This window comes from Scyliorhinus canicula, chromosome 8, assembly GCF_902713615.1.
Source record: "Scyliorhinus canicula chromosome 8, sScyCan1.1, whole genome shotgun sequence".
In the NCBI taxonomy this organism is placed as follows: Eukaryota; Metazoa; Chordata; class Chondrichthyes; order Carcharhiniformes; family Scyliorhinidae; genus Scyliorhinus; species Scyliorhinus canicula.
In genome coordinates this window covers 168,876,455-168,891,897 of record NC_052153.1, presented here as the reverse complement: position 1 = coordinate 168,891,897, position 15,443 = coordinate 168,876,455, and the positions used below count along the sequence as shown (strand labels likewise).

Below are 15,443 nucleotides of genomic sequence, written 5' to 3'. Positions count from 1 at the left end.
TTGTTGGGTTACGGGTATAGGGTGGATACGTGGGTTTGAGTAGGGTGATCATTGCTCGGCACAACATTGAGGGCCGAAGGGCCTGTTCTGTGCTGTACTGTTCTATGTTCAGGGTCTGCTTCAGTTGAGACATCAACTTCCTCTGCTTCCATCTTAGAGCCCATTTCCTCGTTATTGGGGGGGGACAGATGCCTTCGACCTGATTCCCTGTACTAGTGGCAGCCACATCCATGGCTGATAACGAGACTTGCTCCTCAGGTGGTCCAGGTGTTTCTTTATAGCCTTACTCTGGACCTTCGGTTTGAACAATACTGGCCCTGTTTTCTCCATTATCACCCCAGGGACCCAGCTGGAACCATCTCTGAAGTTCATCATATAAACTAGGTCACCTGTCTTGAATGTTCTTTTGGTCCTTGCAAAATCACAATTTCTTTTCTGGCTCTCTTGTTGGGACTCCACCCTCCCTGCCAGGTTTGTGAACAGTAGGCATAATCTTAGAACAAAGAACAATACAGCATAGGAACACTCCCTTCGGCCCTCCAAGCCTGCGCCAATCACATGTCCTATCTCGACCAAATGTCTGTATCCTTCTACACCCCATCTGTTAATGTGTCTGTCCAGATTAGTCTTAAAGGTCGCTAACGTACCTGCCTCATCCACCTCACTTGGCAGTGCATTCCAGGCCACCACAGCCCTCTGTGTAAAAAAACCTCCCCCGCACATCTCTACTGAACCTTTCCCCCATCACCTTGAACTTGTGCCCCCTTGTAATTGTCATTTCCTCCCTGGGAAAAAGCCTCCAACTGTTCACCCTATCTATACGCCTCATAATTTTATAAACTTCTATCAGGTCGCTCCTCAGCGTCCGTCTTTCCAGGAAGAGCAATCCCAGTGTATTCAATCTCTCTTCATAGCTAATACCCTCCACACCAGGCAACGTCCTGGCAAACCTTTTCTGTACTCTCTCCAAAACCTCCAAGACCTTCTGGTAGCCTCTATGTCCTTCTTGCACAAAGTTGCCATCCCATTACCCGTTCCGCTCGGGCAATCCCTGTTGTTGTGTGAGGAATGGTCCTATAGTTGAATAAAAATCCTGCCAATTTGCTCTCTATGGAGGTTGTTTCTTCATGCCAATTTTTAAAATATGCACCATCTGATCTGCCAGCCCATTTGACGATGGGTGATAAGCTGCTGTCCTGATGCGTCTGACGCCATTGGATAGCATGATGTTTTGGTGAAGGCAGCACGATTATCGGAAACCTGGACTTCTGGTATTCCAGGTGTACAAAAACTTGGTCGTAATTTCTCGATTTTAGTGTGGGAGGTGGTAAGGCCCATCCGGTGCACCTCCAATCATTTGGAGGGCAAAGACATGGAACCTATAAAGGGCCCGGCAGAGTGCACGTGCACTCACACCCATGGCCTGCCTGGCCGCTCCCATGGATAGGAAGGATGAAGGAGGGAATTTCTGATTCTCCTGGCAAAGATCACATTGTCTCACTGAGTCTGAGTCAAGACCGGGCCACCAGATGTGGCTCCTAATGTGGCTCCGGAAGCTAAAGAAATTTGTCATGTCTCCATCGACTCTCACAAACTTCTACAGATGTGCCATAGAGAGCATCCTATCCGGCTGCATCACAGCTTGGTATGACAACTGCTCGTCCCAAGATCGCAAGAAACTGTAGAGCGTGGTGAACTCAGCCCAACCCATCATACAAGCTTGCCACCCTCCCATTGATTCTGTTTACACCTCCTGCTGCCTCAGGAAGGCAGACAGCAATGTCAGAGATCCCTCCCACCCAGGCTTTGCCTTCTTCCAGACCCTTCCATCAGGCAGAGGATACAGAAGTCTGAAGACCCACACATCTAGACATAGGAACAGCTTCATCCCCACCGCTACTAGACTCGTCAATGACTCTCCCTCGGACTGATCTGTTCCATGTTAGAACACTATTCACCACGCCCTATGCTGCTCTTGCACGTGTCGTAATTGCTTTGTTTGGCCCTTGTTCCGCACTGCAACAATTACTTATTTATCGATGTGTACCTTTTCGTATCCACTGAAGCTATCCCCTATTCTTTTTTACCTACTGTGTATGTACCTATACGCTCCCTTGGCCACAGAAAAACACTTTTCACTGTACTTCGGTATATGTAACAATAAATCAAATCAATCAATCAATCAATCAATGATAAGCATTTTAATTTTTGATATTCCAGGATGGTTATTTGGTGCGCCACAGTAGCACAGTGGTTAGCACTAGGAACCCAGGTCTGATTCCCGGCTTGGGTCACTGTCTGTGCAGAATCTGCACGTTCTCCCTGTGTCTGCGTGGGTTTACTCCGGGTGCTCCAGTTTCCTCCCACAAGTCCCGAATGATGTGCTTGTTGAGTGAATTGGGCATTCTGATTTCTCCCTTTGTGTATCCAAACAGGTGCAGTAAATGTTGCGATTAGGGGACTTTTACAGTAACTTAATTGCAGTGTTATGTAGTTCCATAAGTATTGAGCACCACCCTGGGCAAAGGACAACTGCTCAGGACCCTCAAGGAATGACATGGTCTTCAATACTTAGTTCATCTTTCTTGGTCAGATAAGGCTTAATTTTCCGAGGGTTGTCCTTGGACTCCACCATCCATGATCACGTGTTTCAATTTAGACAATGTTGCATTTCTTTGCAGCGAGGCCTTAATTTTCCTTCTGACAATAACAAAGACGCTAAAAAAATGAGGGTCATTGTGACATCTTCCAATAGACTATTTGGCACCTTATTTACACAGGTGCCTTCAGTTAAGTAATAGTCACTTTCACACAAGGTCCTTCTCTCTAACTGGAGGGCATTGCTGCTGCCATCCCTTGTAGCTCCTGAGCCCCTTTTTCTGCATGATCCAGTGATAGAGCTATTTCATCACCTTAAAAAAAATCCAGATTGGGTTCTGCCAATAACTTTCTTATATTGTTTACTCCGCATACCAATCTCTCTCACAGCATGTCGACCTGGGATGATCTGGATTCACAATGTTTTGCTAATTTCCATAATCTGACCAATGTTTGGTGATGGGTTCCCCCAGGATTCTCCCTGTTGTGTTAAAGCAGTATCTCTGGAGTGTAACAGAGCGTTCTGAGTCATAGTGTTTTTTTGTTAACCAAGTTTACTAACTCGTTAAAGGTCTGGATAATTGAGACTTTTTAGCACATTGAATGTCGGAGCCCCATATGCAGTCAGTAAGATCACGTTCTGTTTTTCATCTCCCTCACTATTATTGGCCCAGAAGAAGTAAGTATGCACTCGTGTATTGGATCCAGTCTTCTCCCCTTAAATCATAGGCTTCAGCTTTACCGAAGAGGGGCATTTTCTCTTCTTACCAGAGAAACCATTTGTTTTCAACAATGAAAGTTTCCCGAAGAAAAAAACTTGTTTACTCCTCCTCGCCAGTGTAATAACCTTGCCAGGGCCAGGTCTTCCAGCACCACACCCTAATATTAAAGCAACAAAAAAGCCCTCTGCCGTGGCTTACAGCGCATCAGTCCAAGCCCTGCCTGGGTTGAAGCAACAGGTTTTAAGCTCCAATTGCCTATTCCCTGTTGGGCGAGCTCCCACCCACCTAATTGAGGAATTCATTTTCCACGAAGCCCACAGGGCGATCTAATGATGCCCACCAACCCCCCCCCCCCCCCCCCCCCCCCCAATCTCCTTCGTGGTCACCACAACATGAGACATTTTTATATCGCTCTCACATTGCAGTCTGCGTCTTCATCTGCTAAGGCCCTCAGCTCTGGAATTCCCTCCCTAGATGAAACCTCTCTGCCTCTCCATCTCTCTTTCCCTGTTTACGATTCACCTGAAAAACTACCTGTTTGACTCAGACTGCCTGATAATTTCTTATGTGGCTCAATGCCAAATCTTGTACGATAACAATTAAGTGAAGCATTTAGGAATGGTACGAGCACGAGCTGAGGTTATTCATGAAGGCTCTGCCTTCTCAATTTTGCCCGTCACCTGAGGTGTGGTGACCCGCAGGTTAAATCACCACCAGTCAGCTCTCCCCCTCAAACGGGAAAACAGCCTATTGGTCACCTGGGACTATGGCGACTTTACCTTTACCCTGTTAAAGATGTTGGATAAATAGGAGTTGTTGAAAAAAACACTTAAAAAAAATCCTTCATATTTTCAAAAGCGATAAATCGGTGATTAATTGACACAGCTCAAAATATATTTATATGCAATTTTAATCGAATTCTCCTGAGCAGCCTGATTACAAAGATTATTATTTAAGTTACTAAAGTTTGCTTTTTAAAAAAATGTGCAAAACTATTTTTTTTGTTATTTGGGGGTACGTCAGTTTCTTCGTTGAATTAGAACAAAAATCAAGTTTTAAAAAAACCTTTCTATGTCTTTTTCGCCCAAAAGAACCAGCTTAATTTTGGGGGTCCCCTTCCTGAAGTGTCTGTGAACGAGTGCAATTACGAGAGACATCCAATGGGGATTAACTCATCCTGGTGATGCCGTAGCTGTTTTGTAGATGCTGGCCTGCTACCAGAGCAATGCTTTTAAAAATAGCATAAATGATCGCGGAAACAGGAGTTGCATGGAATACAATATACGCTTCAAGTTCCACAATCCTTGCACCAAAAGAAACAAGACAATCAAGTGGGAACTCCAGGCCATTACGTTCTGTTTTGTTATTCAAGTCTTAACTGACCTTATTGCATGCTTTTCTCACTGACCAGGAACAGAACTCTTTGAAAAATCTACGAGGATTGCTTTCACGACAGTTGGTGTGTGTATATTCTATGCCTTTGGATATATGCTGCTGCCACTACTTGCATATCTTATCCGAGATTGGAGGATGTTACTACTGGCTTTGACCCTCCCAGAAGTTCTGTATATGCCTCTTTGGTGGTGAGTGGAATTCATCAGTCGTTTATTTGAATTGATTTGTAGCAAAAGAAAGGCACGGGACACTTTTGAAAATCAATATGCCTGTTTTGGGGCCTAAATGAACAACAGGCACAAAGCACGCACCAAAATCAGGAGGCCTGAGGTTGGTCAGAAATAGGACCGAGAGCCCCGTTATTATTACTACTGGCTACCTGTTGGTAGCTCACACATTAAAAAACATGAATGTTGGTCCATTTATTCTCACTGGCAAAGAGCGGCCTGAAGATTGGTCCTAGAGGAGAAGGGCGGGCAGGGGTACAGGGGCAATGGGGGATACTGTGAAGTTGGGAGGCAACAGTTTGAGGTACAACTTTTGCAACTTAATTCAAAGCTGTTGGAGATTCCTGGGTGAAATATGTCCAGCTCACGGTCTCATATGGCCTCACGGTAGCATGGTGGTTAGCATCAATGCTTCACAGCTCCAGGGTCCCAGGTTCGATTCCCGGCTGGGTCACTGTCTGTGTGGAGTCTGCACGTCCTCCCCGTGTGTGCGTGGGTTTCCTCCGGGTGCTCCGGTTTCCTCCCACAGTCCAAAGATGTGCGGGTTAGGTGGATTGGCCATGCTAAATTGCCCGTAGTGTAAGGTTAATGGGGGGATTGTTGGGTTACGGGTATACGGGTTACGTGGGTTTAAGTAGGGTGATCATTGCTCGGCACAACATCGAGGGCCGAAGGGCCTGTTCTGTGCTGTACTGTTCTATGTTCTATGTTCTCTTGCTCAGTTCATGGCTATCACGGCATTAGGACATTTAAATATGTGAGCTACCTCAGACCTGCTTTAGGTGGCCACCAGGGATGCCTGAAAAGTAAATCACTGTGATATCGAGCCAAGCATCTTTTGGGGGTACATGGGGGTGAACTCTTAAATTGGCTTTAATTGTTCATATTTTCCCCTTGTAAAATAAATGCACGAAGCCCAATTTTGGCCACTGGGGGCAGATTTGGGAAGAGGCAGAGAAGGGAGAGTTTAACAATAAATGTGCACCAATGAATAAGGTCCATGCAAAGAATAGCAGTAAAAAAATTAAATTAATCGCTCTTTATCCGAATATATAAAGAATTTTTCATACAATCGAGTAATTCAGAACAAATAGAGATAAAGGCCTGTATTTTTGCAGAGTCTCTTTGTCTTGTATGAAAATTCATGCCTTTATATATTTTGTGCCATTAGCTCATCTATCTTTTTGGTAATGCTTTACGTATTTAGACAAAGAGTCTCTTCTTATTAGTGAAAATGGGGGCAAAAGTCCAACCCGCAAACCCAACCTCTACGATTTTCACAGTGTTGGGTAAATGGAGAAATGGTTGAAATGGGCGGCACAGTAGCACAGTGGTTATCACTGTTGCTTTACAGAGCCACAGACCCGGGTTTGATTCCCGGCTTGGGACACTGTCTGTGCAGAGTATGCATGTTCTCCCCATGTCTGCGGCGTTTCCTCCGGGTGCTCCGGTTTCCTCCTACATGTGCTGAAAGATGTGTTGTTAGGTAAATTGTATCAACACCAGTATATCATGGTGCAGACACATACTGAAGGACATACACTAGGACCAATCAACATGCACAAACACCGCAGCCAATCACCCGTTAGAACACACGCACTATAAAGGCTGAGGGTATCACTGTTCCTGCTCATTCTGGATGCTGCCTCTCAGAAGCACAAGAGCTCATCAAGTTTAGTACAGACTCACACCACGTGCTGAGAGATTCAACTGATTCGGACAGGCACAGGTCTCTAGTTAAACAAGCATTGTTTAAACCCACAGTTATCTTATGTCTATTATTTTATCAGTAGTTAATAAAATAGTGTTGAACCTTCTTCAGTGTTGGTGGCATATGTTAGCTTCACAAGTCTACACTGCCAACACTACATGGTACCAGTAGTTGAGGGATGTTAGTACTTCTGAGACATACCTACCAGTGATCAGCCTTCCACCAGCCATCCTGCAGTATGGGCACTGTTCGCCTGCCGCCGCCCCTCCGCATTACCGGGAACCTGGGCTCCAATTGGAAGATTTTTAAACAGCGCTTCCAGCTGTACCTCGAGGCCATGGACCTGGAAGCTGCCTCAGACGCACCGAAGATTGCTCTGTTCCTCTCCACAGCCGGGGACCATGCCCTCCACATCTTTAACTCGCTCACCTTCGCTGATGGGGAGGATAAATCAAAGTTCAAGACTGTCCTCTTAAAGTTTGACAGCCACTGCGAGGTCGAGGTAAACGAGAGCTTCGAGCAATGTGTATTTTAGCAGCGCCTACAGGGTAAGGACGAACCTTTCCAGTCCTTTATCACCCACCTCCGTGTCCTTGCGCAGTCCTGCAACTACGGGTCCACCTCTGACTCCATGATACGTGACCAGATAGTTTTTGTTGTGCCGTGGGAGCCCCTTCGCCAGCAGCTACTTAAAGTAAAACAGCTCACCCTGTCCACTGCCATAGAGACCTGCGTGTTCCATGAACATGACTCCACGCGATATTCCCACATCCAGGCCACTGAACCGGCAAGCTCCCCACGAGGCTGAACAGGTCCAAGTTATCAAGTCTCTCCAGGGCCTAAGTCTGGACGATGGCGACCATTTTGCGCGCTTTTCGGGGGCTCCCACACTGGCACGCAACGAACGTGGTGACGTCAAGGACCGTTCTGCGCAGGCGCGCACCTCGCTGGATCATGCCGCGCGCGGTGGCGCAACTAACGTGCCAACGCAACGGCATGCGGCAACTGTGGCTCTGCCCACTTAAAGCAGCAATGTCCCGCGAAGACCCGACGCTGTCTGCAGTGTGGCAAACTTGCCCACTATGCCGCTTTATGCAGGTCGACCCAGCCTGCTACTTTCAGGAGATCCAGCCAGCCCCGCAGGGATATCCGGGCCATTCAGCCTACAATCATCGAACCTGTTCCAGACCTGTCCTCCAACTTTGACAGCGATGACGTGCAAGCCCCCTTCCAAGTTGGCATCATAACCAAGAACAGGATGTCTCCTAAGCGCAGCACCAAACCCATTCCCAGCATCGATCCAGATGATGAATGGTGTGCCACCCTTACGGTCAACCGGTCCCCTGTGAGGTTCCGCCTGGACACTGGCGCCTCCGCCAATCTCATTGCGTCGTCTGACCTCCGCAACCTCTGTGTCCAGCCTGCCATCCTGCCATCTGCATGCCAACTGCTTGACTACAACGGGAATGCCATCGCTGCCAGTGGATCCTGCCAACTCGAGGTGACACACCGTGCTCACACAGCTGTCCTATCTTTTGAGATTGTTGCCGCCTCAAAAGCCTCCTTGCTTGGTGCGCAGGCATGTAAGCTGCTCAACTTATGCAGAGGGTTCACTCTCTCTCCCAGCAACGTGTCTGCCTCTCCTGACACCAACTTCAGGGCGCAACTCGACTCCATCATCCAGCATTACCACGACGTTTTCGAGGGCATGGGCACGCTCCCGTATACATACAAGATTCTACTCAAGACCAACGCCACGCCTGTGGTACACGCAGCTCACAGAGTCCCAGCGCCCCTTAAGGACCGCCTCTAACAACAGCTCTAGGACCTCCAAGACCAAGGGTTCATATCCAGAGTCACAGAACCGACCGACTGGGTGAGTTCCATGGTCTGTGTGAAGAAACCGTCCGGTGAGCTAAGGATTTGCATAGATCCTAAAGATCTTAATCGGAATATCATGCGGGAGCAACCCGATTCCAAAAGGTGAGGAACTCACGTGTGAAATGGCCCACACCAAACTCTTCACAAAACTCGAAGTCTCAAAAGGCTTCTGGCAAATCCAGCTGGATGAGTCGAGCAGAAAGCTGTGTACATTCTACACGCCCTTTGGCAGATACTGCTACAACCGAATGCCATTTGACATCATCTCAGCGTCCGAAGTATTACATAGAATAATGGAACAGATGATGGAGGGAATCTAAGGCGTCCGTATATACGTCGACGACATTATAATCTGGTCCACCACCCCGCAGGAACACATCAGCCGCCTCAAGCGCGTCTTCAAGCACATTCACGAACATGGCCTCCGCCTCAATAGGACCAAACGCTCCTTCGGCCAGTCGGACATTAAATTCCTGGGCGATCATATCTCCCATTTAGGGGTGCGGCCGGATGAGGACAAGATTGCGGTGATCACATCCATGAAAACGCCCGAGGACAAGAAAGCGGTCCTCCGGTTCCTGGGCATGGTGAATTTCCTCGGGACGTTTTTCCCAAATCTCGCCTCGCACACCACGGTCCTCAGAAACCTGGTTCGTACAACAACGGACTTCCAGTGGCTCCCTGCCCATGAGCTCAAGTGGAGGGAACTGAAGGCCAAGCTATCCACGGCCCCAGTGCTGGCCTTTTTCGACCCGAACAAAGAGACTAAAATCTCTACGGATGCCAGTCAGGTGGGATTGGAGCCGTGCTTCTGCAACGTGATGAGGCCTCGTCATGGGCCCCCGTTGCTTATGCAACACGGGCAATGACCCCCACGGAACAGCACTACGCGCAAATTGAGAAGGAGTGCCTCGGCCTTCTGACCGGTGTTGTGAAGTTCCACTACTATGTATATGGACTTCCCCAGTTCACTGTTGAAAGCGACCATCGTCTGCTCGTCAACATAATACAAAAGGACTTGAATGATATGACGCCTCACCTCCAACGCATCCTACTCAAGCTACGGAGGTATGATTTCCAACTCGTTTATACCCCTGGCAAAGACCTTGTCATTGCCGATGCCCTCTCTAGGTCGGTCACCGCTCCATGCGATCACGAAGGGTTCGTTTGCCAGGTCGACGCTCAAGTTCAGTTCGCAGCCTCCCACTTGCCAGCATCGGATGCACGCCTGGTACAAATTCGCCGCGAGACAGCGGCTGACCCCCTTCTGCAGCGTGTCATGCGTTTAATGATGGACAGGTGGCTCAAGGGCCAATGCCCACAATTTTGCAATGTTCGTGACGATCTGGCGGTTGTTGACGGGGTTCTCCTAAAGTTAGACCGCATCGTGATCCCGCACAGCATGCGCCAGCTGGTCCTAGAGCAACTGCATGAAGGCCATCTAGGAGTTGAAAAATGTCGCCGCAGGGCCAGGGAAGCTGTCTATTGGCCAGGCATTAACAATGACATCGCCAATGAGGTACTCAACTGCCCCACCTGCCAGCGTTTTCAACCCACCCAACCACAGGAGACCCTGATGCCCCATGAGTTGGTCACATTGCCCTGGACCAAGGTGGGCATTGACCTGTTCCACGCATTGGGCAGGGACTATGTGCTCATCATTGATTACTTCTCCAACTACCCAGAGGTCATCAGGTAGCCCAACCTCACTTCTTCTGCTGTCATTCGAGCGTGCAAAGAGACGTTTGCCCGGCATGGCATCCCGCTCACAGTGATGTCGGACAATGACCCCTGTTTCACAAGCTAGGAATGGGCCAGCTTCGCCTGGCAGTACAACTTTGCACACATCATGTCCAGTCTCCTGTGCCCTCAGTCCAATGGCAAGGCGGAAAAGGGGGTTCATATAGTCAAGAGGCTACTCTGCAAGGCTGCCGATGCCAGCTCTGACTTCCATCTTGCTTTGTTGGCCTATCGCTCCGCCCCGCTCTCCACTGGGCTGTCGCCTGCACAGTTACTGATGAACTGCACCCTCAGGACGACAGTGCCATCGATTCACGCCCCCAATCTCAATCATGTCCCCGTGCTTCACAGGATGCAGACGTCTCAGGTGCAGCAAAAAGCGACACACGACTCATGTGCTGCTGATCTCCCCAACATCCAACCACACGACACGGTTCGCATTCATCTACCGGATGGTGGCTGGTCTGCACCTGCTGTTGTCCTCAGGCAGGTGGGCCCCCGTTCCTTCCTGGTCCGGTTACCGGACGGACCCATTCGGCGCCGCAATCGGCCTGCCCTTCGTCTTGTTCCACAGTTGTCACGGGATCCTCCGAACAGTTCCTCTGCTGACCCTGCCATGGACTGTGCAGAGCTTCCGGTCACTCTGCCTCCCCCTGACTGTGTTGCAGCCCACCCTGCTCCTGACCTGGGGACTATTGACCCACCCTTGAGGCGGTCAACCAGAGTTCATCGCCCACCTCAGAGACTGAATTTATGAACTTTGCAAATATGTGGACTCTCTGAGATGTTTCCTTCCTTGTTAAAATCGTTTTCTAGTGGTTTGTATAGCATTATTCTTGTTCATTGTTCTCGTTCAATTTGCTGCATATTAATTATCTGCACCAGGCACCTTCCCTTGTATATAGCTTTGTTTCATGTATATAGATGTGTACATATCTCTTCGCACCTCACACGTAGTTAGGAACATTCTTCACACATCCACACTATTTATTGTCACACATTCACATCAACATTTTTTTAAAAGGGGGGATGTCATAATATACACCAGTATATCTTGGTGCAGACACATACTGATGGACATACACTAGGACCAATCAACATGCACAAACACCGCAGCCAATCACCAGTTAGAACACACGCACTATAAAGGCTGAGGGTATCACTGTTCCCACTCATTCTGGATGCTGCCTCTCAGAAGCACAAGAGCTCATCAAGTTTCGTACAGACTCGCACCACGTGCTGAGAGATTCAACTGGTTTGGACAGGCACAGGTCTCTAGTTAAACTAGCATCGTGTAAACTCACAGTTATCGTATGTCTCTTATTTTATCAGTAGTTAATAAAATAGTGTTGAACCTTCTTCAGTGTTGGTGGCATATGTCTGCTTCACTTCAAATTGGACATTCTGAATTCTCCCTCAGTGTACCCAAACAGGCGCCGTAGTGTGAAAACTAAGCGAGTCCACCCGATATCTACCGGCCTTCCGACATCTACCAACCTCCCCAGTGAGGCCCTAGCCGGGTGCCGTTCAGTACGTGGGCTGAATGTCCATGTGGACCAGGCACTCGGGGGGGGGTGGGGGGGGGGGGGGTGGGGGGGGGGGGGGGTCTGGGCCATCGGAGGCCCCTGGGTGGTAAGGGATAGTGTAGGGTGGCTCCTTGGTCCTCCACCTGGAATGCAGGCACCTTGGCACTGTCAAGCTGGCACCTTTGTACTGCCACCCTGTCACTGCCAAGGTGCACAGGTGGTCCTGCCAACCTGGCAGGAGCATTGCCCTTGTGCCAGGGTGGCACTGCCCAAGGGAGTCAAGTCCATCAAAGGAGGATGGGGGGGGTTGAAGAAGGGTGCATGGAAGGTAAGTAGGGGCCTCTGAGAGGTTGGGGGGTGACTGCTGGGGGTCCTGGAAGGGGGGGGGCGCTGTAAGAGGACATGGGGGGGGGCTAAAGAGAGGGCACCCCCAGGAATCCCACAATTGTGTGCCCACACTTCGGGGGGTGTGGAGTTATACCCATGTCTGTTGGGGGTGACATTGTCCATGGGTGGGGGGTGGTATGGCGGACTCACAAGCTCATTTAGAGGTCAGACAACCCTTTCAAAATGGTGGCCTGATCTATGAGTTCAGCTCCCCAGTGCTGCAAAAAAATTCTACGTGTGGGCTAAACCATGTAGGAAACTGCCCAGGGCCAGAAAATGAATAAGAGATTGTTTCAGCCAAATGGGAACAAAGTCCCATGGCGAGCGCGTTTAGCCACATGTTTCCTGGCACTCGCAGCACCGAGAAACACATTGGCTATACAATGGAACCCGCTTTGTAGAAGGGGCCTCAGCTGAGGCCGCGCATAGTACCGTTTTGTTCAATGGGGAGCTCCGTTCGCTTGAACTCCCCAGTGTAGCATCCCGATCTTCGAGGCCCCCAAAGAGATCCCCAACCTCCCCCTCCTCCCCGCCAAAACACACTATGGGAGGGACCCTGCCCCAGCCCAATTGTGCATGTGCAAAAATGCCAGCCTGACACTTTGGTGGTGCCCTTGGCAGCTGGCACCCAGGTGGTGCTGCCAGGGTGCCCAGGTGGCACCAGCAGTGCCAGGGCACCACCCTTTCCAAAGGGCATGCAGCTGGGAACTCCAATCCCCTGGGAGACCTCCATGAATGCTGTTCTGTCAGGTCTCCGTTTGTGGGACCACTGCTGAATGGCGCTGGCCCGGATTTCCGAGGCTAAGAGGATGAATCCCAAAGCCTCATGTACTCAGAAATCTGCACATGAGAGTGAGACTAACTATCATTGTGGGCAGAATTTACATCGCAATGTCTCACGAGATCGCTTTGGATCTGTTGAAGGCCTGGTAGATCCCGGGAAGAGGTCCCCCGGCTTTTATTGGCAATGCTGCACTGCGGCGAACTGCTTTTCCAGCGCAGGGTGGTCATTGGATTGCGTCCTTAAGTGTCATTGAATAGCGGTGCGAAACCTGCCAGCAGAACTGGCGGGAAACTCCCTGAAACACCCACCACAAATTAAGTGAGAATTTGTTCCATTAAATTCCGCCCGTTCATTGTAAAATAAACACCTGTCCACAAAATTTGCCACCTGCCTCAGTGCTCTGTCAGCACGGAGTGAGGGATGATCTGGGCTGGACTGAGCTGGGCTGGGCGGAGTTGGGTGGACGGTGGAGGTGGTCACAGTCCAGGGTCCCCAGGTTGGACCTCACACAGCGCCCCTGTAAACCTCCCCTCCCCCTGCCTCTCATCCAACACCACCACAACTCCCCCCACCGCCACCCCCCCCCCCCCCCCCCCACCTGCCCCCACCACCACCATCCTAAGTGTTTGGTGGGACTATGTGATGGAATGGCCAGCTCGCATGCAGGGCTCACCCAGGTAGACGGTGAGCAGGAGTCAGATGTTGTCAATCGATGTAGAGGACCAGAGCTCATCGCAGAGCGGAACGTCAGCATCCTGCATCCCATGGACCAACCCAGGGTCTGCACACGCAGGTAGGAGTCATGGAGGGTGTTGCAGGGAGAGGGGGGTAATTAGGGGGTCATGGGAGGGGGAGGGGGTGGTCGGCCGGGGGGGGGGAGGGGGGGCGTGCATCGGATGGGATGTTCTTGCCTTTGGCCAATCCCCTAGTCAGTGAACCTGGAGGCGACGCCCTGTGCTCCTCCCACCTCCTCAGCCTGTTGGGCAGCCAGCTCTCCATCCTCAGAGGCCCCCTGTCGGCGCTTGGCACCGCGATGGGGGGTGGTTGTGGTGGGGGGGAGGTGGGGTGGAGAGAAGGGCTGGGGGTGGGTGAACACATATGGCCGGCATCACTCTGAGAAACCGTGGACCACAGTGGGTGGTCAGTGAGGTGGGCCACGGCAATGGCGGTCTGTGCCTGGGCACTGCCTCAGTCCCGGGGGTCACCCCAATGCCACAGTCCATCTCCTGGTCACCCCGCTACTTCACCCCCCCCCCCCCCCCCCCCCCCCCCCCCCCCACCCCCGGCTCTGGTAGACCCCCCCCCCTCCCCCACCCCCAACTAGCTATGCCAGGGGCAGGACCATCAGTCCACGGTTTCCTGATTTTTGAAAAACAAGTGAAACTCACCGTCGGTAATTACTCCTGACGAAGGCGAAGCAACGTGAAGGCCCCGGAGAATACCGGGTCGGGCCCATTAATGATATGCCAATGGCGTTTATTGTTCGTATGGAGTAGAATGCATTGATGGTGCTGTCGAGGCACCAAAGCATGGCATTCCGTTGGGTGCCCGGCGCCGGCCAACATTTCCGGCTCACGCACGATTCTACACTCAATCTAGTTTCCCCATTCAGGCGTCATTGGATGGAGAATCCTGCCCCAAAACTCTTCCCGCCAGCCTGAAAATTGAGGTTGGGGAAGGAAACGAACCTCAAGTGATCAATCAGTGGTCACTCATGGGTGTCAATTGGAGTAAGGGCAGGGTGCCCAGCTGAGAGGGTGCCAGCAGGCCGAGTGTAAAATTACACAGAGGTCGGGGCAGGCAGGCAGATATCCAACAGGAACTTGGGTCAAGGAATTTTAGGCTCTTCGCCCCCCCTTCCCCCCAACCCCCCCCACTATAATCTTGCCAGCGGTGGAGTATTAAATTCTGCCCAGGGTAAAGCTGCCAAAAGCCATCACATTGGTCAACTTATAGGCAGATAAGTGGGTTGCAAACCAGTTGGCTGAGGTACATAAAAGCAAACTAGGAGCAGGAGTAGCCGATACGGCCCATCGGGTCCGTTCGGTCATTAAATACAATCAAGCCTGATCTTCAGTTTCAACTCTACCTTCCTGCCCACTCCTCATATCCGTTGATTCCCTGAAAGACCAAAAATGTGTCTTTTCCCGCCTGAAGTCTAATGATAATACATCTGAGGCTCTCTGGGGTGAAGAATTCCAAAGATTCACAACCTTTTTGAGTGAAGAAATTCATCCTCATCTCTGTCCCAAATGATCAGCTCTGTGCCTGAAGCCTTTGCCTCTGTGCTCCAGATTCTCCGGCCATGGGGGACAACCTCTCAGTATCTACCCTGTCAAGGCTCTTTAGAATATTTTACGTTTTGGTGAGATCTCCTCTCATTCTTCTGAACACGAGAGGACATAGGCCTCAACCTTTCATCATCGTTGAAATTTCAGTTTTTTAACTCCACAAGTTGTTGTGTTTAAATTG

General features: G+C 50.4%; 1 pseudogene; it reads left to right on the top strand.

Annotated features, from left to right (window-relative positions):
• The window catches only part of LOC119970686, a 216,920-nt pseudogene that overhangs the window by 52,464 nt on the left and 149,013 nt on the right, over positions 1 to 15,443 (top strand).